The sequence below is a fragment of the Hylobates moloch genome, unplaced genomic scaffold (assembly GCF_009828535.3).
Source record: "Hylobates moloch isolate HMO894 unplaced genomic scaffold, HMol_V3 SCAFFOLD_15, whole genome shotgun sequence".
Lineage (NCBI taxonomy): Eukaryota > Metazoa > Chordata > Mammalia > Primates > Hylobatidae > Hylobates > Hylobates moloch.
Window position 1 is genome coordinate 80,840,826 of NW_026652290.1, and position 26,816 is coordinate 80,867,641.

The window sequence follows — 26,816 nt, forward strand, 5'->3', positions numbered from 1 at the left end:
ACGAATTCTGAATATAGGACATTTTACAAGATAATTGGTACCCTCAAAAAGAGAAAATCATTTGAGTGTTTAAATTTGTAAGAGAACAAGGCCAGGGGCGGTGGCTCACACCTATAATCCCAGCACGTTGGGAGACCGAGGCAGGTGGATCACCTGAGGTCATGAGTTCAAGACCACCCTGACCAACATGGAGAAACCCCGTCTCTACTAAAAATACAAAATTAGCCAGGCGTGGTGGCGCATGCCTGTAATCTCAGCTACTTGGGAGGCTGAGTCCTGAGAATTGCTTGAACCCGGGAGACGGAGGTTGTGGTGAGCCGAGATTGCGCCATTGCACTCCAGCCTGGGCAACAAGAGTGAAACTCCATCTCAAAAAAAAAAAAAAAATTTGTAAGAGAATGGAGGCACAATAACAAATGCGATGTAATGCACAATTTTCAAAGACCTTGGTTTGCAGGGGGAAAGCTACATAAGACTTATTTTTACCCAACTGGGGAAGTCTGAATATGGATTGTGGATCAGATGAATTGGGGAATTAATTTTGTCAGGTAAGATAATTTTGCAGGTACAGAGGAAAATCATTTTTTGGAGATTCATACTTAGGTATTTAGGAGTAAAGTGACATGACATCTCTGTAATTTCTAAACGGCTCATATGGCAATGTTATGGATTGAATCTGTGTCCACTCCTCCCCCACAATTTATATGTTAAAATCCTAACCCCCAATGTGATATGAGGTGGGGCCTTTGGAAGGTAATTCGGTCATCAGGTTGGAGCCTTCATGAATACTATTAGTGCCCTTATAAAAAGGACCCCAAGGAGCTCTCTAGCTCTGTCTACCATGTAAGCACACAAGATGGCCATGTGCAAACCAGAAAGCCCTCATCAGACACCAGATCTGCCAGCACCTTCATCTTAGAACTTGCCAGCTTTCAGAACTGTAAGAAATACATTTCTGTTTTTTATAGGCCACCCGAGGTATTCTTTTACAGCAGCCCGAAGTAAGACAGGCAACAATACAAAATACTGTTGAATTTAGGTGACTGGTATACAGGCACTCGGTGTACTACTATAATGTTTTGCAGCATTAAAATTTTTCACATTAAAAAGCAAAAAAATCCAGTATGAAATGATTTATAATTTATTAAATTTGTTGCTCTCCCCCCAATATTAAAGTAGTTCTAAGTCTCCCCCCAGAGTCCTCAAGGTTAAATATCAAAATCTACCCAAAATAAATTCTCCAAAAGTTCATGACCCTCATGTTTTTCTTTTTAAGCATGTGATTTCTAAAAGTGAGGACAAGGCAAAAAACACAAGATACTTTGAATTATCATTGTTCTCCAAAGCAACTAATGCCCACAGACAATATTTATTGATTAAACAAAAATGAATAGAAGGAAATTTGTGTTTATTTATTTATTTTATTTTATTTTGAGACAGAGTGTCACTCTGTCACCCAGGCTGGAGTGCAGTGGCACAATCTCGGCTCACCACAACCTCCGCTTGTTCATACTTTCAACAACCATCCTTTTCCCACTTCCTACCCACAAATCCAGGAATCCCCAATCCCCAGGCCATAGACCAGTACCCTCCATGGACTTCAGGAACCAGGCTGCACAGCAGGAGGTGAGCAGTAGGCAAGCAACTGAAGCTACTGCTGCTCCCCATGGCTGGCATTATTGCCTGAGCTCCACCTCCTGTCACATCAGCAGCAGCATTAGATTCTTACAGGAGTGCAAACCTTACTGCGAACTGCGCATGCAAGGGGTCTAGGTTGTGCACTCCTTGTAAGAATCTAATGCCTGATGATCAGTCATTGTCTCCTATTACCCTCAGATGGGACCATCTAGTTGCAGGAAAACAAGGTCAGGGCTCCCACTGATTCTATATTATGGTAAATTGTGTAATTATTTCATTTAATATTACAATGTAATAATAATAGAAATAAAGTGCACAATAAATATAATGTGCTTGAATCATCCTGAAACCCCCACACCATCCGTGGAAAAAATTGTCTTCCATCAAACAGGTCCCTGGTGCCAAAAAGGTTGGGGACCTCTGCACTACTCCTTTCCTCTCCCTGGAAGATGCTGTTTAGCTTATTTACTCATTTATTCAGCTAATATTTGTAGAACACAATATAGATACATGGATAAATCAGCATACAAAACTAACAGTTATTGCCCTTATGTGGCTCATGCTCTGGTAGAAAATGAGAATCTTAGAACAGGACTCTTGATTTTAGAGTCAAAAGAACATCAAGATATCACATGGTCCAGGCCTCTCCCTTAACGCTGATAAAAATGTTAAGATTGAAGGTTAAGGCTACTAAATCCTAGAAAGAATAAATACACATGCCACAGAACCATTAAAAGGTTGGGTCGGAACCACAAACAGGGTCTTCTGTTCCCAAATTTCAGTACTCTTTCAACTTACCATATATCATTTAGTAGTATAATAGTAGTAGTATTAATAGTAGTAACAGCAATAGAAAGCACTGAATAAAGGTTACCCATTATAATGTGCCAGTCTCTATGCTAAAAGCTTTACATAGATTATCCCAACCCAACAATCTTATGAACACTCTCACTTTACAAATGAGAAAACTGAAGTTTAGAAACATTAAGTAACCTACCCTAGGGTAGGTAACCTGTCTATGTGGTGGAGCAGGGATTCAAATCCAAGAATATGACTTTGGAGTCAATGTTCCCAATCACTATCCTCCTTTTTCCAGAAATATAACCCACTCTAAGTATAAAGGCTTCTTATACTTTATACACTTATAAACAGTGCTAAGCATCCTACAGCATTACTTGCAAGCACAGAGTAGCAACAATTCAGAAATATTTCTCTAAATCTGTTGAGAAGATACCTCATCCACATTTGAGAAACAATAATACCAATATCATTACCATATGGACAACCTCTCTAACCATCTTTCAAATACACAACTGAAACTACTGCTGTCTAGCATCTCCCGAACTTTTTTTAGCCAAAGTATCTGACAACCAACTAAATATCAAACTCATTTTTACCTTGAGATTGCTTTCAGTCCTCTTAAAAACATAGGTTCAATGTGATTCCAGACGGTTCTCCATAATTATCACTACTCCTTTATATTCAAATATGCCTTATACTTGACTCCATAATTTGGCAATATAAACCTGAACAAAGACAAAAAGACACAGCTACATGAACTGCCCTCTGTAGGGTGGTCATAAGGTCTGAAAATATTTTTTTTTTTTTTTTTTTTGAGACGGAGTCTCGCTCTATTGCCAGGCTGGAGTGCAGTGGTGCAATCTTGGCTCACTACAACTTCCGCCTCCTGGGTTCAAGCAATTCTCCTGCCTCAGCCTCCCGAGTAGCTAGGATTACAGGCGCAAACCACCATGCCCAGCTAATTTTTGTATTTTTAGTAGAAACGGGGTTTCACCATGTTGGCCAGAATGGTCTCGAACTCCTGACTCCGTGATCTGCCCACCTCGGCCTCTCAAAGTGCTGGGATTACAGGGGTGAGCCATTGCCCCGGCCAACATAGATATTATTTTCATATTCTGTAATACAACATCAATATACAATTACTGTATATCCACCTGTGTGTACAAACTTGGTGGCCACCCTGTACTTAAAAATCAAGTAAGCAAAGACATAGGCAGAAAAAGCAACTCAAAGCAAAAGCACACTGAAGAGTAACCTAAACTTAAATATAAACCTATGTCACTGGGAAGAAGATTCAAGATGTAGAGTAAGAACAATAACGCAAGTCAATATCATCACTAATCTTTCCAAACCTGCCCTTACAAACTACAGTTAGAGTTTATTAAAAAGGAGGGTGGGAGGGGCATAACTGAAAACGACTACATATATTTTACATATTAAGCTAAAAATTATTTCATGGCCGGGCACGGAGGCTCACGCCTGTAATTCCAGCACTTTGGGAGGCTGAGGAGGGCGGATCACCTAAGGTCGGGAGTTAGAGATCAGCCTGATCAACATGCAGAAACCCTGTCTCTACTAAAAATATAAAAAATTAGCTGGGCATGCTGGCACATGCCTATAATCCCAGCTACTCTGGAGGCTGAGGTAAGAGAATTGCTTGAACCCGGGAGGTGGAGGTTGTGGTGCGCCAAGATTGCGCCATTGCACTCCAGCCCGGGCAACAAGAGCAAAATTCCGTCTCAAAAAAAAAAAAAAAAAAGTTATTTCACTTTCACATTGCAACTCAAAACACTCCAGAACAGCTGAATAGAAACAAACTCAATTTCCTTAAGCTTAGGATTAGCAACCACCAAAGATTTAATAAAATGTTATATTATATAAACAAAACCAGTTACAAGAGATAATTTTTTAAAATTCAAGTAAGGTTGTTTTTGGTTATTTTTAAATCTAAGATAAACGGCCAAATATTGAACAACTTAATGAATCTGGTCTGAATTACAGTACTAAATTTAATATGTTCCAAAAATTCAAGTTCTCTTGCATATCAGCATTTTGATAAAGTAACAGAGTTACAAAAATACATTAAAAATGAAACCAGGCCGGGCACGGTGGCTCATGCCTGTAATCCCAGCACTTTGGAAGGCTGAGGTGGGCACATACCTGAGGTCAGGCATTCGAGACCAGCTTGGCCAACATGGTGAAACCCCATCTCTACGAAAAATACAAAATTAGCTGGGCGTGGTGCCGGGCGTGGTGCCACAGGCCTACAATCCCAGCTACTTGGGAAGCTGAGGCAGGAGAATCGCTTGAACTGGGAGGTGGAGGCTACAGTGAGCCGAGATTGCACCACTGCACCCCAGCCTGGGCAACAGAGCAAGACTTCATCTCAAAAAATAAATACATAATAAAAATATACATACACCCACACACACAAATATACTAGTAATCTGAAGGTGTATTTGGGCATAATAAATGAGGAACCTTAAGTCATAAATAGAACATTCATTTTTATATTGAGGCACTGAAATAAATGCAAGTTGGTTGACGTGCTTTAAAATTAAAAAAATCAATCTTGATTCACTTTAGTAATGAAGATCAAATGAAACTGACTCATAAATGAAAGTGCAAGACCACCAAGCATTAAAATAAGAACAAAAAGATGAAAGATCTTTTATGCTTAAGTTTGCAATGTTTGTATAAACTGAAGAAGAGGCCTCTTTACCAAACTGGTTCAATAGGAAAGCAATAGAAAGAACAGAAAGCAAAAATTAAGCACCTGCTTCACACATCTAAGTGCAATATGCCAATCTCATATGCAGAAAAAACAAAGGCACGACGTTAAGTAATACAACAAAGCTATGGAAGGAGAAGCCGTGATAAATATACAGACCAAGTTGTGCACAATAAACCAAGAGACAAGTTGGCTCCATTAGTCATCTTTGCTAAGAGCACAAAAGTATCCATTACAAGTCAGTACCAGGCACTATTGGTCAACCACTAATCCTTCAGCTATACTCACGTAAGAACAGAAAGCTTTTTAAACATAAATGACAACATATATTTTATAGGTATATCCCAATTATTTAAATCAGACTTAAAAAATCCTGTTCACCCTCCTCCTATTGTTCCACCTTTACTCCCATCCTCCTTTCCAGGAACTCATCTATCCAAGGTTGTATAGTAAATGGAAACACCTGAAGCCCCTAAATTTCCCTCATGTCTGTCTAATGCAGGGATCTCTTTTTCTCTCTTTGGGTCATCTTTTAATCTTAAACCAGGCAGGGCACGGTGGCTCACGCCTGTAATCCCAGCACTTGGGGAGGCCGAGGCAGGTGGATCACAAGGTCAGGAGTTCGAGACCAGCCTGACCAACATAGTGAAACCCCATCTCTACGAAAAATACAAAAATTAGCCAGGTGTGGTGGTGCATGCCTGTGATCCCAGCTACTCGGGAGGTTGAGGCAGAATTGCTTGAACCTGGGAGACGGAGGTTGCAGTGAGCCGAGATCATGCCACTGCACTCCAGCCTGGGCGACAGAGTGAGACTCCATTTCAAAAAAAAAAAAATCTTAAACTGATGTCTTTCTCTAAGGCACAACAATATTTCCCCTTTCCTCTTTTCAGTCTAGTTTTTATCCAATTACAGAAAACCTCTTCCTTTCCTTTTGTTAAAAATAGTAAAGCTCTAATCACAGCTTTTAAGTTTAGTGTACAAAACACACACACCCCAAATTTTCCACTCAAGTTTTTAAGCCAGCCACATAAGGAGTTCAGCTGTAATGTAAACTGGGAGTTGTTGGTTAGCAGAATGCAAGATTGTCAACGACAAGGATTTGGGATTTTGTCTGTTTTGTTCAGATACTAGCATGAAATGGGGGCCTTTGCACGTGGAAGGCACTCAGTGAACATAAGAATTGGCTGGAGGGTTACAGACTAAATACTATTAGACTATTCTGAATTCTTTACTTCTCAGTGGGTTGGTAGCTCAGAGTAAATAAAAGCAGAAAGCCTCCCAAACCTAAACGAAATCTCCTATATAGTCTTAACATTTGGAGGGCTTTGAATTAATTATGTCCCTCCCCCTTTTTTTTTTTTTTTTGAGACGGAATCTCACTGTTGCCCAGGCTGGAATGCAGTGGCGCGATTTCGGCTCACTGCAACCTCCGCCTCTTGGGTTCAAGTGATTCTCCTGTCTCAGCCTCCTGAGTAGCAAGTGTTAGGTAACAGGAGTACCTTAATGGCACCGGTTCCACGTTCTTCTCCCCTCCTTGACCGGGCACTGTCTGAACCCGCCAAAGGAGGGCCAATCAGAAAGAAGCATCTCCCGCCTTCCCTTGGGCCCGCCCCACGTAGGCCCAAGGGATATAAAACCCAGCACACCAGCAGCTCTCTCTCTTCTCTTCTCCTCTCTTCTCTTCCTTCTCTGCTCGATACCTCCAGTAAAGATCTCTTGACTGTGACCGGTGTAGTCTGATCCTTGCCCAGCCTCTTTCAGGGAGGATTACAGGCACATGCCGCCATAGCTGGCTAATTTTTTGTATTTTAGTAGAGACGGGGTTTCAGCGTGTTGCCAGGCTGGTCTCGAACTCCTGAGCTCAGGCAATCCGCCCACCTTGGCCTCCCAAAGTGCTAGGATTACAGGTGTGAGCCACCAGGCCCAGTCATGTCCTCTTTTTAAGGGACTAAGAAGGGCCACCTGTGTTCAACAGATAATACCATTTCCCCACCTCAGAGATAAATGCTTTAGTCAGAACAAGGAAAAAGAAAAACACTGCCCAAATAGGTTAAACACCCATACTGACACTCCTAGATTCTCCTACTCATAAGAACATCTAGTAACTATACCTTCTCAATGCGAGGAGTGCTCTTGATACCTACACATCAAGAAAATAAAATGCGATTAGATTTAAAAATCAGTTGACATTACTCTCAAGCTTAAAAGCGCTTCGCGAGCCTTCAAACTCTTACAAATTACTCTACATATTATTTATCAAAACTGCTTCTTCTCAGGCAAACAACACTTATTCATTTGTTTTATTTTCTTGTATATTATACCTTTGAATCTACCTGATAACATAACCTCATTTTAAAAGTTTTCTATAAAAGACAAGGTTTTTTCCAATTTCTAGCACACAAATGTACTTTTCATTCACAACTGATTCTGAAGTGAAAGACGTTCTACGTAGACAATAATCACAGCAATCCTAGAGACAGGTCTTACCCTCCCTATATCACTACCAGTAATTGGTACCATCTCTAAGAGAAAGACAAGTTCCTTGATAGTCAATAGATGGCTTCCAAAGTTTGTCTGTCTCCTCTAAGTATGAGATCGGATTTAACTGGATCTTCTTTTGTTCACGAGGATGCAAAACAATTTTCCAAGAAGTGTTATGTTTCTGAACTTTAAGATTTTTAATTTTCAAGAAATGAATCAATTTAAAGCTAAAAAATAGAATATTGATGATACTTAAACATTCTCCAAGAGAAAACTTTGAATCCATTTTATATGTAGCAAGTTAATATTAAACTGTGTGATAAATCAAGTTTTAAATTAGTAAAGTATGTTTCAAATGTTATAAACCATGTCAAATGTATAATATATGAACTAACAAATTAAAATACTACAATTGATTAAGCTACAATGTTCTTGTGGTTAAACAAGTTATTACAAAGAATATTATTATTATTTTTGTTTTGAGACAGGGTCTCACTCTGTCGCCCAGGCTGGAGTGCAGTGGCGTGATCTTGGCTTACTACAACCTCCACCTCTCGGGGTACAAGCAATTCTCCACCACAGCCTCCGGGGTAGCTGGGACTACAGGCATGTGCCACCACACCTGGCTGATTTTTGTATTTTTTGGTAAAGACAGGGTTTCATCATGTTGGCAAGGCTAGTCTCGAACTCCTGACCTCAAGTGATTCACCAACCTCGGGCTCCCAAAGTACTGGGATTACAGGCATGAGCCACTGTGCCTGGCCATGAAGAGTACCATTATAAAAGGTATATGTTATGCCAAGCAATAACAAGATATTGTAGATGTGATTAGTTACAGTAAAACAAAAAGAAAAAAATGTATTTAAGCACTCTTCTGTGTCATGGTTTACCATTAATTCAGAAGTAAAGTGTTTATGGTTGTTATTAAAGTTAAACCGAAGGGGAGAAATAAAGCACCCTGTAATTTGAAGGAAAACTACCAAGTGTGAGATCTCAAGGGGCAAAAAAGAAACGAAGAAAACTAAAAAGAAAAAAAAGTATGTAAGTTATCGTACAGTATTTATGTTTCCTAGGATCTTATATGTTACTAAAAACTAAATCTCAAAATCTTTAAATACTCTGAGAAATAAATACACTATATAGATTACGCTTTTGGAAAATTTTGTAACATCATCAAGAATTTAATAAAGGGTTCTTTTCATCATAACGCTGATTCAAGTATCTGGTCTGTTAGTCTTTTTTGTGGCCGGCCAGTACACCTGGCTAATTTCTATACTTTTAGTATGGACTGGGTTTTACCACGTTGGCCAGGCCAGGCTGTTCTCAAGTGATCTGCCCGCCTTGGCTTCCCAAAGTGCTGGGATTATGGGCGTGAGCCACTGCACCTGGCCACACTTGTTAGTCTTCTAGATAGTCTTTAAGAAAAGGAATATGGATGGAAATGTTCAAAAGTGTCAATCATCTTAAATCAAATGGACACAAAGATTAAATCACATCAGAATTTTTTTAAAAATAGAGGCGTGGTTTCACTCTGTCATCCAGGCTGGAGTAAACTGGTGCAATCACAGCTCGCTGCAGCTTTGACCTTCCTGGCTCAAGAGATCCTCCCACCTCAGCCTCCCAAGCAGCTAACTACAGGTGCACACCACCACGCCCAGCTAACTTTATTTTTTGTAGAGACAGGGTCTTGCTATGTTGCCCAGGCTGGTCTCAAACAATCCATCTGCCTCAGCCTCTCAAAATGTTGGGACAGGAGTCAGCCACTGTGCCCGGCCTAGAAACATTTTACTTGCAAAGATTCTAAAACGGCTTTAGCATACTTAAATTAGTCCAAAAGATGAAAACCTATTTTTTAACTCAATGTATTGATCTAAGTAAGCACCAACAAAAACAAAGAAAAAATACAGATTATGAAGCTCATGTACCTTTTTCTTCACCTGTTCTTGTTAGATCAGCCACTAGAAGCTGATAAGATCTGTCATTCTGCAAATTTTATGACAGCCAACTACAAACTACAAAAATTAAATATTTCCCAAAACTCTATTTTACCATCAATGTTTGAGTATAGGATAGTGAAATGTCAGTACACTTAACCATCAATGCTGCTAAGATAAGATACATTTTACAATAAAACTTTAAAGCTGCTAATATAATAGCAGTATTCCATTTCATTCCAATTCTGAAATTACTCCAGCAAGGGAAAAACAAAAGGAAATCAGGTACGATGTGAAGAATAACTGAAAATTCAGGAATATCATACTCCCAAAAATTATCTTACCATTAATCATGATTTCACATTTTATGCTATTACTTGAATAAATTTTGCTATTATAATTTTGGATTAAACAAACTTTTATTATTCTGATGCCATCAGTTATTTGTTTGCTAATTTTTATTAAAATCAGTGAATTGTGAAAGGCATATTTCACAGAAAATATAAAATACTGTATGTTGCATTTTTAGAAGTGAGAGAATTATACTACTTAACTACTTTCTATGCTAGGTAATGTCACAAAATACTTTAAAATAGTTACATATAAAAATACTCATGAAATACAGCTTTTTTTTTTTTTTTTTTGAGACAGAGTCTTACTCTGTCACCCAGGCTAGAGCGCAGTGGCACAATCTCGGCTCACTGCAACCTCCACCACCTGAGTTCAAGTGATTCTCCTGCCTCAGCCTCCTGAGTAGCTGGGATTACAAGCACGCGCCACCACGCCCCGCTAATTTTTGTATTTTCAGTAGAGATGGTGTTTCACCATGTTGGCCAGGCTGGTCATGAACTCCTGACCTCAAGTGATCCACCCGCCTCAGCCTCCCAAAGTGCTGGGATTACAGGCATGAGCCACCGCACCTGGCCTATATAGCCTCTTTTTAATAAATCACCACAATCACTAAGTGATACCGTGGCCAATTCTACACTTCCAAGACTGCCAAGACATAATCAGCATCATCATATTTTAATTCAAAAGATTCCATAAAAAAATCTTTGTTATAGAAAAGATAACTTTCAACAAGAGCCACTTTTTCTGACCCTGTCAACCTGTGAATCAGCTGTTCTTAGAAGCACAGTTACTTGGACACTACACTAGTCCTTCAGATGATGTAATCTTAAGGAATTTAGTAATTAGGTGAATTACTAACATAAAACAGTATTTACTGACATGACTAAACTGAAAGGCCTTTCACCTATTCCTAGAGTCTTCACAGAAATCAGATACCCAGTGCAAGAAAACGGTGTTGAAAGCTCTGCTGGTCACTTCAAAGAGAACAATCACTTCAACAAATCCAGAGGATAATGTACTAGAAACTGGGGAAATCTTAAAGTATGAAAGCTCAAATAAAAATACTACTGCGTGCTAATATACAGCAACAAAAAGAACCACTGCAGAAACTGTTATGACTTTATGAGAGCAAAAACAAATGAAGAGGCGAAAACACAACCATTAAGAAAAAAAAAAAGACAAAGAAGGCATTGAGAGAAGCACAAAATAAAGATTATCCCTGAAAATGTGTTGACTAAAATATTCTGTTCTAAATACTTAATTTTAAAATTTCGATTAGAACTGTCCATTTGGCAGAACTTCAAAAACATTTCCTTAAAAAATTACCATTACTTCAACTATATTTTTAAAAGGCCTGTACACTTGGAAAAGACTATCATAATAATTAGAATAACTTGTCTCACTATTTACTTAGCAATGCTCCATTTAAAAGTAGGCCAACAATAGGAACTTTGCTATTGCACAACAGAGAAAGTAAATGAAATAACATCTATTAACATTCAGTGTCCATGGCATGTTTCTCCATCTCCTAGAACATACTGTGACTTACACTGTCTACTCTGAACAATTTACCACTTCTTCATCCATGCAGTAGCTCAAATAAAGACAGTTCCTGTGTTAATCCCACAATAAGCCTCAGTAATTCTCACATCACCGTAGTTGTAAACGTTTGTTAACAGAAAAAGAATGTTTTTCCTAAAATAGCTACATAACACTAAGACTACTCAAATTCCTAAATAATCCTTTTACAACATGCCTGCCAACTTTATTTTGATACATTAAACATGTGGAGCCTATTTTAAAAGCTCTTTAACTGTGACTATCAAAACAGCTTCCTAGTTATTAACGTCTCTTTTTTAAAAAAGTTTTCAAGTTGTTCTTAGAAGAAATTGAATATTGATGAATTTGGGCTGCTATCAAATGCCTAAGAAGCACTTTTTTTTGCCGAATAAGATGGGCAAACATCCTAGATCTGCTAAATCTGACATGAGAGGTCATGCAATTTTAAAAAATGAAGAAATAACTATTTCCAACACTCACTGACTCCTTCATTTAAAAAATTACTTTCCGTGTTATTTTCACACTTTACGTTTAATAATACAATTTTTTTTTAAGGCTGTTAGGCTTAAACTATAAAAAACTGATCTACGACATATGGCTAGTCAGTCTACACTCTTAATGGGGCTCCGGTAGATTTGGGGTACTGACAATAAGTGGCAGTTTCAATTAAGAACTTCACTGTTAGGAATGACATCCGAAACGGATGGTGCTAGGGAAGACAGGCAAGAGATACCGGGGTACGATGAAAAGAGAAACACACAATTTAAAGCCACTAAGGAGGGAAGGCGAGGGTAAAACGCATAGAAAGCACAGAAAGACGATTTAACAAGGAAGTGAAGTGGAGCGCAGAGTAGGGCAGAAGCTGATGAGGAAACGAATGGGAAAAGATAGTGTTTTCAAACAGGGCATGCACCAGAAAGAGAAGCGCCAAGGCTTGGGGTAGCCCCACTGCTTTCGTGTGAAAGAGATGCTTGCAGACTGAAGCGGAGGGAAGAGGGAATCAGTCGGCTTCCAGGCGTTCGAGCAAACTCCCATTCTCTCCCTGCGCCTCTCCCAGCCCTCAGCCGAGCGGAGGCGGCGGCCGGGGAAGGGGCCTACCCGAGAGCCAGGCCCAGCGTTCCCCTGCCTAGGCTCCGCGGCAGCAGGGAAAGCAGCGAGGATTCGGAAGGACAGAGGCCCCGGCCGCGGCTCGGCAGCCCCGCGAAAACCGGCCTAGGGCCCGGGGCCTCGACGGCGCGGCCGGTCAGCCGCTTCCCCTCCGGCGGGGCGCCGGGCGGCCTTACCTGAGGCAAGGGAGGGAGAAGATGTCTAGGGCGCCTCGCTCGCGCCCGCCGCGGTACTCAGTCCAAGTTTCCAACGGAGGCGCGACCCTGACTCGGCCGCCGCTTCCCCCTCCGGGTCTTGACCGCCGCCTCCGCCGCCTCCGGGGCTGTTTACACCGCCCGGCCCCTCACGCCGCCGCCGCCGCCGCTGCCGCCTTCTCTCCACCCTAGCGCCGTTGTCGATTCGGCCGCCGCCACCTCCTCCGCCGCAGCCTCGTCTCTCTGGAGCATCTTCCAACCACCGAACCCTGAAAATCAGAGACTCCAGCCGCGCCGGCAGGAAACTCCCCCGCAACTGCTAGGGGAACGAGGCGGTCAGAGCACCGGCGGCTTTTCCGCCATTGAGCAGAAGCCGCTCGGCTCCTTCTGCAACCCCCTCCCCGCACCCTAGTCCTTCCCCGCCCCTCAGGGAGCCCCGCCTCCAGCTGCCACCCACTGGGATGCCGCGCGCCCTCTCACGGCCCCCGGTTTGCTGGGAGTCTTGTCAATCACCTCTCTCCCTCCCAGTGCTGCTCCCTCGGCACCTCCGTACTTAGTTTACCCCGCCCACCCGGCCCCGCCTCTGAGTTTCTAATTTCCCATTGGGCAGCAGTGGCTACTTTCAATTGGCAAGGTCAGCTGTCCATCAAACACCGCCCACTAAGTGAGACCCAACCCTTTATTACCATTTACTTTATTCGGCCCCGCCTCCGCTAGGTCTTACCTCCCGAACGTCAGGGACCACCCCGCTACCAGCCATAAGTAGAGACCTCCGTCAATCAAATAACGCCCACCTGCGCTCCTCCTAGCAAAGCCCCGGTCCCAGCGATTGTCTTTTCTTATTGGTCCAAATCGTGGTCCGAACCCCCAGTCACTGGCTTTCTTTGCGGGTCAGTCACTGAGCCAATTTCCAAGTCCGTCACGCCGGCTTTTTTCAAATGAACGCGCAAAAGGAGGGGAAGTATCTGGAAAGCGATTGGTTGGTCCTAGAAAATGGTCAAACCCAGAGAGTCTGTACGGATCCTGTCTGTTCTGTGACGACCATGCTCCCCGTATTTGACCTCTAAGCCTTGCATAAAAGAAGCGCCATAAGGGACCAACGAGCAGTCCAGCTATAGGTGTGGACGCCGGGTCCCACCCGGAACTGCAGGGGCTTGGCTACTGATTGGCTAAGAAAGTCCTCCTAGGCACTCATTGGAGGATCTAAACGTCTCTCTTCGGCGTGGAGACGGGAAGGGATGGCTCAGACGAGGACAAGAAGTGGGCAGGGGAGAGGCCGTTGTTTTGCTTCAGCCGCGGGTGGGGCGCACGCGAGAGTGGGAAACTGGGAAGGCCGGGCTCTGGGGAGGTGTTGCGGGGAGGGGAAAGGCCCGGATGTTCCCTAACAATGAAATCATCGCCGACCTATCAGAGCTGCCGAGCTGGGATACCTGCCTGACCTGTCCCCCGGAGAAAGAAGAGCGGGCGGGAAATTGGGGTGTCGGAAGAACCTGGAAAGCAAAGTGAGAAAGTGGGACAGGTGTTCCCTTCAGGAGGATTTTGTGCTATTAGAGATTATTTTTATACCAGCCCTTGACATTTCCGTATTTTGTTTCTCAATCAGCATTGATTTTTAACACTCCCAGCCTAGTCTCTTGACATGGACTTGTTCATTTCGCAGTTATTGAGCACCTGCTGTTTGCCAGGCACTGTATGTAGAGCTGGAGATACAAAAATAAATTAGGCAATCGCAGTACAAGATGATAGGTACCATAATTGAAACATGCACAAGGGCTGTGATGACATAAAGGGTCTTCCTTGTGGAAAGGTTTACCAAGAAAGGCTTCACAAAGACACAGGATGAGTCAAGAATGAATGATAGGGGTTTAACAGGCCGATGGGGAAAGTGAACATGACTCCTCCAGCTATCAAATTAGACGATGCTCCCATGTTAATTCTCCAAACGAGAAACAAAAGTGTAATAGAGGTATTCTAATACTTACCTTAGGATATATATATATTTATATATATTTATATTTTTATATATATATTTTTAATCCGAATGTCCTAAAAGAACTTAAACCTATTTCCTACTTTGGTGTAAATTGGTTTGGGCAGACAATTTAAGCTTAGACCCAACAGAGTGCTATTCAGGTTAGGGGCTGTCAATGTTTTATAGAAAGGGGCAAATTTAGTAATGGGACAATTGTCCAGGCCGTCATAAGGACGGCAGAAACAAAGACTTAATTGCAGTTCGGGTTTTTTTGTTTTTTGAGCAAGCATATTTTACTTTTTAATAAGACAAATCTGAAAAGCAAACGCGGTCCAAAAAGCATGTGATTCGGTAAGAGATTTTAAAAAACCAAAAAACCGTATCTTCTTTTCACCCCAGATCTTAACTGTGTTTTCCTCTTCGAGAACTTGCATCGTCAATAACGTCATCGTGAACCAGACTAGCAGCGTGGATCATTTCTGCAATTAAGGCTATGGCGCGCTGGCTGGCTTGCACATGTCAAATTAACAGACAGCAATGCTTTTTAACAGACGCCGCCTAGAACCTTCTCAGCAATCAGCTTGTGAAAACTGGACATCGGGTCGGGAGTTGTTATGATGAATATTACATGCTCGGGCCATTAGCACCCCAATAATTGGTCGAAAGGCTTTTCCTTTTCCATCAAAGTAGTACTCAGACATTTCCTGAAGTTCTGTTGTTGATATGAGCAGTTTCTTTCTAATGTCCTCATACAGACCTTTCAAGTCTCTGCAACCGAATTTGAAAGGATCGGTGATCTGTATATTTCTCACCTCTGTGTGTTTTACTGTCCGGGGTTGTGTGATAAAACCGTGATATACTATATACATTTGGACAGGCAGATGTTAAGCGTTTCACAAGACTAAAATAGGGTATCTGAGACAAGCCAAATTCCTTCCGCCTATGAGCTTGAGCGCGGGCGCCGGCAGGCAGCGGCGCACGGCCCCGGAGGCCCTGCAAGGCCGGGGGAGCGGGGCCCGCGCCGCCGGCCCCCAGAAGCAGCCGCGCGCCCACGGCCACCAGCGTGAGGCCATGGTCGCAGTCTGAAAGTCGCGGCAGGGTGGCGGCTCCGCCTCTGCAATTCAGATTTTTAAAACCTACTCATCAAGTTTATGTGAGAGTGGTGTTTCTTACAGCATGGTGAATAGACCACCAGCATCCGAATCATCTGGGATTCTGGGATAGAGATTCCCAGGTCCACTCGTGCCTACAAATCAGGGACTCTGGGGACAAGGCTCAGAAAGGTGAATTTTAAAATAGCTCCCCAGATTTTTTTTTTGTTTTTTATTTTTTTTGAGACGTAGTCTCACTCTGACGCCCAGGCTGGAGGGCAGTGGTGCAATCTCGGTTCACTGCAACCTCCGCCTCCCAAGTTCAAGCGATTCTCCTGCCTCAGCCTCCCGAGTAGCTGGGATTGCAGGCACCCACTACCACGCCTGGCTAATTTTTGTATTTTTAGTAGAGACGGGGTTTCACCATGTTGGTCAGGCTGGTCACGAACTCCTGACCTCAAGTGGTCCGCCCGCCTCAGCCTCCCAAAGTGCTGGGATTACAGGTGTGAGCCACCGCACCCGGCCTGCAGATGATTTTTATGTGCATCAATGTTTGAGACCCTCTGGCACAGGATAATGGAGGCAGATGTAAAGTAAATTCATTTCCTCACTTTTGCATGTTGGGAAAACATATATATCTCTCACATTTCCACTGTCCCCTTTATTATCAGCGTGAGATCATACAGTCCGCAGGAAGTATTATTGAAGTGACTTATAAAAAAAATTTTCTTTAATCACACTCCATTGCCTGACACCCCTTATGTAAGCAGAAGGGAGTCTGAGACCTCAGCTTCTAAAATGGGAACCATGCTAAGGATAAAAAACTGAAGACATTTAGGGACCCTTTTCCTGTGAATACAAGCAACCACAGAAAGGCGTGAGAACAGTTTCTTGGCTTGCTTGACTTCCTTCTCACTTTCCCTCGGTTGACCCAAAAACAAATACAAAACTCAGTCATTTAGGTGGGCTGATAATTCCATATCATTCATACGTTCAATCACTAAGAACAACAACAACAAAAAAAAGTATGGAGACACCCCAGAACAGATATGAAGGTTAACTTTGTTGTATGCTTTATTTGCTTAAAATACTAAACCATTAAAGAAAGCCCAACAAGATTCACAACTTTGAAAACTGGTGTTTACTATCATAAACGTAATGTGTCATAAACCCTGAGTACCATCAGAATGTGCTCTGCTACGAACTAGCTGTGTGACTTGAGCTAGTAACTAAGCTCTCTGAGCCTTGGTTTGTTCTGCAAGATGGGAATCGTAACATCTTTCTCCAGAGCCAATGAAGAGCTTTAGAATCTCTTAGTAATGCAAATCACTCCCTGATATATAGTTTTAAATAAAAACAATATTAAATGTAATGTAGAAAAAGTTGGGTGAGGAAGTCACATGATCACCCCTAGCTGCAAGGGAGGCCAAACAATTAGGGAATGGCGAGGTCGCAAGTTGCTTAGAGCAGAGATTCCCAGTCTTTACCAAGCATCACAATCTCGCTAGATGTCATTTATACTCACCACTCTTTTGAAATTATTATAATTATTATACTCATCACTAGATCTTGTTATTTCATACATTAATAAAGAAGCATAGGCTGGGCGTGGTGGCTCATGCCTGTAATCCCAGCACTTTGGGAGGCTGAGGCAGGTGGATCACAAGGTCAGGAGTTTGAGACCAGCCTGGCCAACCTAGTGAAACCCCATCTCTACCAAAAATACAAAAGTTAGCCAGGTGTGGTGGCACGCGCCTGTAGTCCCAGCTACTCGGGAGGCTGAGGCAGGAGAATCACCTGAACCTGGGAGGCGGAGGTTGCAGTGAACTGAGACCATGCCATTGCACTCCGGCCTGGGTGACAGAGTGAGACTCTCTTTCAAAAAAAAAAAAAAAAAAGAAGCATATCACAAATGTACTTGTTTGATAACTGTCTTTAATTATAATTGGTTTTCCTTTGTAATCTTAATGAGCTTTATGTATTTTTAAATGTTATTCCGAGAAGAAATCCACAGGATTCACCAGAGACCCTTTGCCCAAAAAAAGGCATGGAGGAGGTCGTACCCCTGCTGTGGACTATAACCTCCAATTCAGCAAGGACATCGTTTCTTTTGTTGTAAATCACACACAATATATGCTTGATAAGTATTTCTTGAATTGCATTTGGAGGATCTCAAGTAGTTTGCTGGACATTTTTCCTTTTCTCAGTGCTACGACCTGAAGCCTGGGCCTGTCCTCCAACCCTGCTTCCTACTTAGAGAGGAAGTTGATCAAGCTATCACGATCTTACATGCAATCCCCACAGCCTAGGAGGCCAAAACTGGCTTCCTCAGAAGCAGATCCTCCTTTATGTTTTAAAGTGAGTGTCATACACATAAGATGATTGAGATTATGATTATAACACAGTGGGTGGTATCGGGAAAACTATTCACATGGAGCCCAACTATAAATGCTGCAACACTACTAAATGTTTAAATATGCTTGGCTGTGGAAAACTCTAATAACAGCCATTTGTGTAAGCAGTTTAGCATTTATGCCCAAATTCATTTACATTATTCATTCACTTTGTTATGTTTTTTCTTTTTACAATAAAGTATACATTTCTGCCAACTCTTCATCTTTTGCTTTATCATAGCATTCCCATTTGCTCATGCAATATGGTGGTTTGCTCATGCTTCAAAAACCTAAAGGCAACATTGCGCTACTTTTCCCTTATGTTCCTTCGACATCTGCAGCAACTCTTCCTGTTTACTTGTCTGAAAGCTCTTTTTCTCCTGCTAGTGAAACTGTGCTCGGTAATCCCAGCACTTTGGGAGGCTGAGGCGGGCGGATCACAAGGTCAGGAGATCGAGACCATCCTGGCTAACATGCTGAAACCCCGTCTCTACTAAAAACACAAAAAATTACCCAGGCGTGGTGGTGGGCGCCTGTAGTTCCAGCTACTCTGGAGGCTGAGGCAGAAGAACGGCGTGAACCCGGGAGGCAGAGCTTGCAGTGAGCCAAGATCGCGCCGCTGCATTCCAGCCTGCGCGACAGAGCGACACTCCATCTCAAAAAAAAAAAAAAAAGGAATCTCAGCGGACTCAGACTGGAGCAGACATCAAGGAGATGAACATAGGAGTAAAATCACAAGTCTATTATTCGACAAGTATGCAGGGATATAGTTGTAGGAAACCTGCAAATCGAAAATTCTTGGTGAAAGAGTCATGCAGGACTTCAGTGCAATTAGTTTAAAAGGTTTCATATTGGGTCGGGTGGCTCATGCCTGTAATCCCAGCACTTTGGGAGGCTGAGGCGGGTGGATCACCTGAGGTCAGGATTTAAGACCACCTGGCCAAATATGAAACTCACTCTACTAAAAAAGGTTTTATATTAAGGCCCGTGTTTAATGTCCTTTACATAGAGGCCTAATTCTGGCAAGTAAGCAAAGATCCTCGCAATTAGGTAACTGGTCCGGAGGCAGGTAACTTATCAGGACCTGGGCATAGGAAGATTGGAGATCAGGGTTGAAAAGTTCAGGCTCTGAGGCCAGATAGAAGTGGTTACAGGAGAGGATGCAAGAGACTCCCAGCTGAGTTACCAGAACCAACCAGCAGCAAAAACGGCTGGAAAATGAGCCAGTAAGAGGGCACACTAGGGCTTCTTATTGTCTCCCTGCCTGGGACCAGAACTTGTCCCAAAATATGGGGGTAGATACAAACCTTATACAAGGATTGAATTACAAGTCTACCGAGAGGTTGGGGACTAAGGACGGGGGCTCCTTCATATTGAGAGTTTGCAAAGGCTCTGGGATTGAATTTGTTTTTTTCAAACCGTTTTACTCCAAATTTCAGACACACACAAAACTAGAGAGAGTAGTATTATATAATATACCCTGTGTACCTATCACATAGCTTAAACAATTCTGAACATTTTGTTTTATTGCTTCAACCATCATTCCCACCAATTTTTTTTAAGGTTCAGTTTTTAGTCTGCTGATTTTGATATCTTCCCTGGAAATGTGTCCCATTCTCATGACTTCAACTACTGCCTCAATGCATCTGAGCCCCAAGTGTGGAGCACCAGCTCCATCCTCTTGGTGTGTCCTCAGCTACCTACTGGATTTGTCCATTTCAACATCCCATGGCACTTCTCTCCTAATGGTTGCCTTCTTGGCAGCCTCCCTAACTCTATCTTGTATCCTGCTATAGAGCCTCACTTAATTGAGGTATGCTCTGGGGGAGACTGAGCTGCTCCTCAGCCCCAGAGATTAATCTTAATCAGTCTAAGCTATCTATGATAATATCATTCCCCCTTTCGGGTGATTGGTTTAGGAATGTGCATGTGAGGCAAGTCAGGCTAATGACACTTGATAGGAAATATGCTGGAGGTGGAGGATCCTGAATAGTTCCTCATAATCTTTGTAAGAATAGTTCCTCATAGTCCTCATTTTTATGAGGACTATGAGAAAAGATACCCACTCTTCCTTTCTTGGACCCAGATTCCTGCAGTGTATCTCAGTTATGCCACTCACTACCTAGTGACTCTGGGCAAATTATTTAATATCCCTGTACCTCGGTTTCCTCATCTGTAAAATGGGATAATAGAACCAACTCATAGGGTTGCTGTGAGGACCAAAAGAATTAATATATGTAAAGTACTTAGAGCAGTCTTTTGCTTATCAAACGTACTATGCAAATTTTAGCTATATTATTATTATTATTATTATTTTGTAAGGATGTGATGCTTGGAGCTATGACAGCCATTTGTGACCATGAAAGGACCAAACTAGAGGACAAAGAGCAAGTCACTATGCATGAAAGAGTGAAAATGTGGAAAGGACCTTAACCATTGATGATATTGTCAAGCTATTGAATTAAACAACCTTGGAACCACTCTACTCTTGAATTTCTCATTAAGTGTGATAGTAATTTTTCTTATTTTATGTGCCTCTTTTGGTTGAATTTTCTTTTCTTTTTCTTTTTTTTTTTAAACAAGGTCTCGCTCTGTCGCCCAGGCTGGAGTGCAGTGGTGCGATCTCCACTCACTGCAACCTCTGCCTCCTGGGTTCAAGCAATTCTCCTATCTCAGCCTCCCAAGTAGCTGGGACCATGCCTAGTTAATTTTTGTATTTTCAGTAGAGATGGGTTTCGCCATGTTGGCCAGGCTGGTCTTGAACTCTTGACCTCAAGTGATCAGCCTACCTCAGCCTCCCAAAGTGCTGGGATTACAGGTGTGAGCCACTGTGCCCAGCATTTTTGGTTGAATTTTCTGTTACTTGCAACCAAAAGCATCCTGATTGATACATACACCCTAAACCAAATTTTCTCTTCCCAAAGCTCACTCTAGTTTATTACCTCTGTCAAGACATAACAGTTTCCCCATTCAGCCTCCTATATAATTCCCCATATCTAGCCAGTTTTGTCAATGTTTCCTTCCAACTTTTTCATTCTCTCCACTAACACAATTACTGTTAGTGGCAAAACCAAAATAAAGTAGTCCAGCTAGGGTGGGCACAGTGGCTCACACTTGTAATCCCAGCACTTTGGGAGGCCAAGGTGGGTGGATCACAAGGTCAAGAGATCAAGACCATCCTGGCCAACATGGTGAAACCCCGTCCCTACTAAAAATACAAAAATTAGCTGGGTGTGGTGACACACGCCTGTAGTCCCAGCTACTCAGGAGGCTGAGGCAGAATTGCTTGAACCCGGGAGCCGGAGGCTGCAGTGAGCCGAGATCATGCCACTGCACTCCAGCCTGGTGACAGAGTGAGACTCCGTCTCAAAAAAAAAAAAAAATTGTCCCGCTAATGCCTTGAAATAGCCCTCATTATCTTTGAAGTGGAAAGATAAAAAAAGACATTAAAGATTAAAAGAATAATTCTTGGCCAGGTACGGTGGCTCATGCCTATAATCCCAGCACTTTGGGAGGCCAAGGTGGGTGGATCACCTGAGGTCAGGAGTTCAAGACTAGCCTGGCCAACATGGTGAAACCCCGTCTCTACTAAAAAATACAAAAATTAGCCAGGCATGGTAGCGGGCACCTGTAATCCCCGCTACTTGGGAGGCTGAGGAAGGAGAATCGCTTGAATCTGGAAGGCTGAGGTTGCAGTGAGCTGAGATCATGCCATTGCACCCCAGCCTGGGTGACAAGAGTGAAACTCCATCTCAGAAAAAGAAAAAAAGAATAATTCTTTTCAGGCTGGGTATAGTGGCTCATGCCTGTAATCCTAGTCCTTTGGGAGGCCAAGGATGGGGGATCACTTGAGCCCAGGAATTTGAGACCAGCCTGAGCCACACAACGAGACCCAGTCTCTACAGAAAACTTAAAAATTAGCCAAGTATGATGATGCGCACCTGTGGTCACAGCCACTCTGGGGGCTGAGGCAGGAGGATTGCTTGAGTCTGGGAGTTTGTGTTTACAGTGAGCTATGATTGCACCACTGCACTCTAGTCTAAATCACAAAGTGTGATACTGATTCAAAAAAAAAAAAAAAATTCTGGCTGGGCATGGTGGCCATGTCTATAATCCCAGCACTTTGGTAGGCCAAGGCAGGCGGATCACCTGAGGTCAGGGGTTTGAAACCAGCCTGGCCAACATGGCGAAACCCTGTCTCTACTAAAAATATGAAATTAGCTGGGCATGGTGGCACACGCCTGTAATCCCAGCTACTCGGGAGGCTGAGGCAGGAGAATCACTTGAACGCAGGAGGCAGAGGTTGCAGTGAGCCGAGATCATGCCATTGCACTCCAGCCTGGGCAACAAGAGCAAGACTCTGTCTAAAAAACAAACAAACAAACAAACAAAATTCTTCAGAAAAGGTAACTATTGAGTACTGGGCTTAATACTTGGGTGATATAATAATATGTACAACAAACCCCGTTGACATGTTTAGCTATGTAACAAACCTTCACATGTATCCCAAACCTAAAATAAAAATTAAAAAATAATTATTTTCAGAGTACTATTTAGAAAAGGATGCAAAATGGATAGACTAGGTGAGAAAATTCTCTACATAGATTTATATTTATCACTATATCTTAAGGTTAAATTTGACCCAGTAAATAGCTATAGAGAGGGAGAAAGCCATCTGCTAAAGCTTGTTTTTCATTGTATTATTTTGGAATTCAATTGTCTATCAATAAATTGGGATGTGCGCAGTGGCTCATGCCTGTAATCCCAGTACTTTGGGAGGGAGGCTGAGGCGGGCAAATTGCCCAAGGTCAGGAGGCCGAGACCAGCCTAGCCAACATGGTGAAACCCTGTCTCCACTAAAACTACAAAAAATTAGCTGGGCATGGTTGTGCACACCTGTAATCCCAGCTACTCATGAGGCTGAGGCATGAGAATCGCTTGAACCTGGGAGGCAGAGGTTGCAGTGAGTCGATATCGTGCCACTACACTCCAGCCTGGGCGACAGAGCGAGAGTCTGTCTCGAAAAAATAAAAAACAATAAATTGAGTATAATTTTCAAACTCCATCACAGTTGTCTCTACCCATGAAGGACAGCTATTTTGGTGATTTTCTCAATACCAAATTCATACAATTTACAGCAAGGAAACACCAAATAAAGGTCATTGTTCATAATTTTATAGGTCAATTTTATAATTATAATAATTTCATAAGTCATAAAAGAATATATTTATATTTTTGTTACTTTCTCCTGGACATATTTCTTTGTGTGCTTTAGAAGATTATATACAACCACTGAAACAATTTTCTTTTACAATAACTTTGCAGTGTTACTTTTATTTACTTACTGTGGGGTGATTATATTATAAAGTTAAGCACTTTTGTGAATTTCAGTTGCTACATGAATATGCACGTTTGTTCATATTTGGGCAACTGTATTATGGTTTGTTTGCTATTAATCATTCAGGACAATATAGAAAAACCAACATAAAGTATTAGACATGATTGCTAGATTTATTGCAAAATACTTTCTCAATGGGGACAAATAGCTGAATGGCCCCAGGAAACCTAATCTCTGTATCTCAAGCTGAAGTGAGTGAAAGTATATTGGATAGAAAATGCTATAAGATTATAGAAAAGAACAACTTCAATTAAAGCAATGTGTCTTATAATTTCCCAACACTTCAACAGAACTCAACACCAACTAGAAGCTAGTAATCAGACATAAGAGAAATATTTTTAAGCAAATTTCCTACCAATTAACAACCTGAACCACCTTCTGCAATCCTGCTAGTTTGCTCACTATAGCCCCCTCTCTCCCTCCTCTATCATCTCTGCTGATCACAACAGATTACAGGATCTCCTCTCTCTTTCCTGAGCTACAGTAGTAATGTTTTTGTGCTGTGCAATTTTATACTTAATTATATACTGTTTTGTGCTAGTCTCTAATTGTATTAGGTATGTTATGTAGTCTCTTCTCAACTCGACTGTAGTCCCAGAGGCTAGGATCATAACTTTTGTGGGTGTATTCCCAGATCATAACCCTCTTCCTCTGAGAATTTTACCCACTGCCCAGGGGGATGGGTCTCCAACAGACACATTGGTACTAAATGACACTGGAGGTCTGGTCATTTGACCAGACCACAGTGGTCACTCTTCCTAAGTCAGGCCAAACTGTTTTTTTTTTTCCTGGGAATTTTGATTTGAGACCAAGAAAATGTCCTTCAGGCTAAGCTGGTCTTTTGAGAGGAAATGCTGTCAACTCAGAGAGCTTTCAGGCCACCTTTCTCCATTCTGTGCCCAGGGAAGGAGAGAGAGCCAGTGAGTTGTGAGAGAAGAATGAAGCAGGGAGTAGGGCTGAGAGAAAGGAGCCAGCTCTGCCTGGATTCTTCAAGGCTGAGAGTTTCTGATTCCAGAAGTTCAACTACTTTACGCCCTTGAGTTTTGTGAGACATCTCCACATTCTTTTTTTGCTTAAATTAGCTTGAGTTGGTTTCCGTTATTTGTAACCAAAATAGTTGTAACTGAGACATCCAGATTAAAAGTAAGAAAAAGGCTTCCTACACTTGTCCATTGAGACAAGTCAGTTGTATCAAGATGCCACTATTTCATGGCCATGAAAAGCTTCTAAATTTATCTGTAGACTCACATATCTGCATGGCTATACAGTACATCCGTTGGTGACTCATGAGGATTAAATAGTATGGGAGGCCTTTGTTACCTGATTCTTAGTTGGATGTTAGATTATTTCTTTTCTTTTTAAAAATGCAGCTGTGAGGGCTGAGTGTGGTGGCTCATGCCTGTAATCCCGGCCCTTTGGAAAGCCAATGTGAGAGGATAGCTTGAGCCCAGAAGTTTGAGACCAGCCTAGGCAAGATTGGGAGATCCTACCTCTAAAAAAATAAAAAATTAGCCAGATGTGGTGGTGCACACTTACAGGCCCAGCTACTCGGAAGGCTGAGGTGGGAGGATCACTTGAGCTTGGGAGGTGGAAGTTGCAGTAAGCCATGATAGTGCCACCGCACTTCAGCCTAGGTGACACAGAGAGATCCTGTCTCAAAAAAAAAAAAAAAGAAAAAAAAAAAAGCAGCTGTGCTTGGGATAGATGATTTCTTGAGAGAACAAATTGTGAAGGAAAAACGGCCTTGAATTTTTTGTCATTTAATATATGTATTATTATATGTGATGTTTGTTTTAGTTTTTTTTTTGGCATGACTACTCATAAACAAATATTTTAGTTTTCAAAGTGCATTTGTACGCATTCTCTCATTTGACATTCACAATAGTCCTCTAAGAAAGTATTGTGATATCATTCCTGTTTCATAAATGAAGAAACTGAGGCTCAGCGACATCAAGTATGATCAAGTGATCAGTGACACTGATCTTTTTTTTTTTTTTTTTTTTGAGACGGAGTCTCGCTGTCGCCCAGGCTGGAGTGCAGTGGCGCGATCTCGGCTCACTGCAGGCTCTGCCCCCCGGGGTTCATGCCATTCTCCTGCCTCAGCCTCCCGAGTAGCTGGGACTACAGGTGCCCGCCACCTCGCCCGGCTAATTTTTTTTTTGTATTTTTAGTAGAGACGGGGTTTCACCATGTTAGCCAGGATGGTCTCGATCTCCTGACCTCGTGATCCGCCCGCCTCGGCCTCCCAAAGTGCTGGGATTACAGGCGTGAGCCACTGCGCCCGGCCGACACTGATCAAGTTTAATGTCACTAATCTAGCAAGGATACAACACCGACTCAGAACCAGTGTTCTTCCTGTACTCATATTTCATCTCTGTCTTCTTATAGCAGGGGTTTTAAAATGGTTCTGGTTTTTGTTTTCCCTTTAAAGACTATTTTTTTCTATTGAAGTATAAAATGGATACCAAAAAGTGCACAAATCATAACAGTATAAAGCTCAATGAATTATCACAAAGTGTACACACCATGTAACCACCAACGAGGCATGAAATTGGTCATGACTGGCACCCCAGAATTCCCCTTCTGCCCCCTCCCAATAGCTATTCTCTCCTTCTTCCCCAAAGGAAATCACCTTCTTGATTTTTAATACCATAGATTTGCCTGTTTACAAACTTTATATAAATGGAACCATGCATACAGAGAAGAGTAGCATGGCCCCTGTGCAAGGATGACATGCAAATTTATGAAGCATTCATTAAAAAATAAATAAATAAATATATAAATAAATAAATGGAATCATGCATTATGGATACTTTTGTGTTCAACTTCTTTTATTCATGTGAGATTTGCTTGCATTTAAGTGGGTAACAGTACATTAATTTCTATTCCTACATTGTATTTCATTTTATGAATACAGTATGATGTATGCATCCATTCTATTATCTATAAATACTTGGACTGTTTCCAGTTTGGGGCTATAATGAATGATACTGCTATGGTCATTCATGAATATATCTTTTAGTACACCACATATATGCCCTATTAAGTAAATACCTAGGAATGAAATTGCTAAGTCAAAAGTTCAGACTTAATGGCTACTCCTGGCAGTTTTCCAATGTGGTTAGATCAATTTATGCTTCCACTCCTCTGATATAGAAAAAT

The 26,816-nt window shown here is 42.0% G+C and overlaps 1 protein-coding gene, 1 non-coding gene and 1 pseudogene across 6 annotated transcripts in view; 1 reads left to right on the forward strand and 2 right to left on the reverse strand.

Moving 5' to 3' along the window:
• PPM1B (protein phosphatase, Mg2+/Mn2+ dependent 1B) overlaps positions 1–13,201 on the reverse strand; it is a 69,124-nt gene extending 55,923 nt beyond the window's left edge. For all 5 annotated transcript variants that reach the window (XM_032176524.2, XM_058428337.1, XM_032176520.2 and 2 more), the window contains exon 1: positions 12,783–13,201. The gene's annotated coding sequence lies outside the window, so the exon portion shown is untranslated. The remainder of the gene's footprint in view (positions 1–12,782) is intronic.
• On the reverse strand, positions 12,808–15,845 carry LOC116484266 (uncharacterized; annotated as a pseudogene).
• Positions 15,846–26,310: 10,465 nt separating this feature from the next.
• Positions 26,311–26,417, forward strand: LOC116484335 (U6 spliceosomal RNA). The gene has a single exon (XR_004252517.1). It is a non-coding gene; the product is annotated as a U6 spliceosomal RNA (small nuclear RNA).
• The last annotated feature ends 399 nt before the right edge of the window (positions 26,418–26,816 follow it).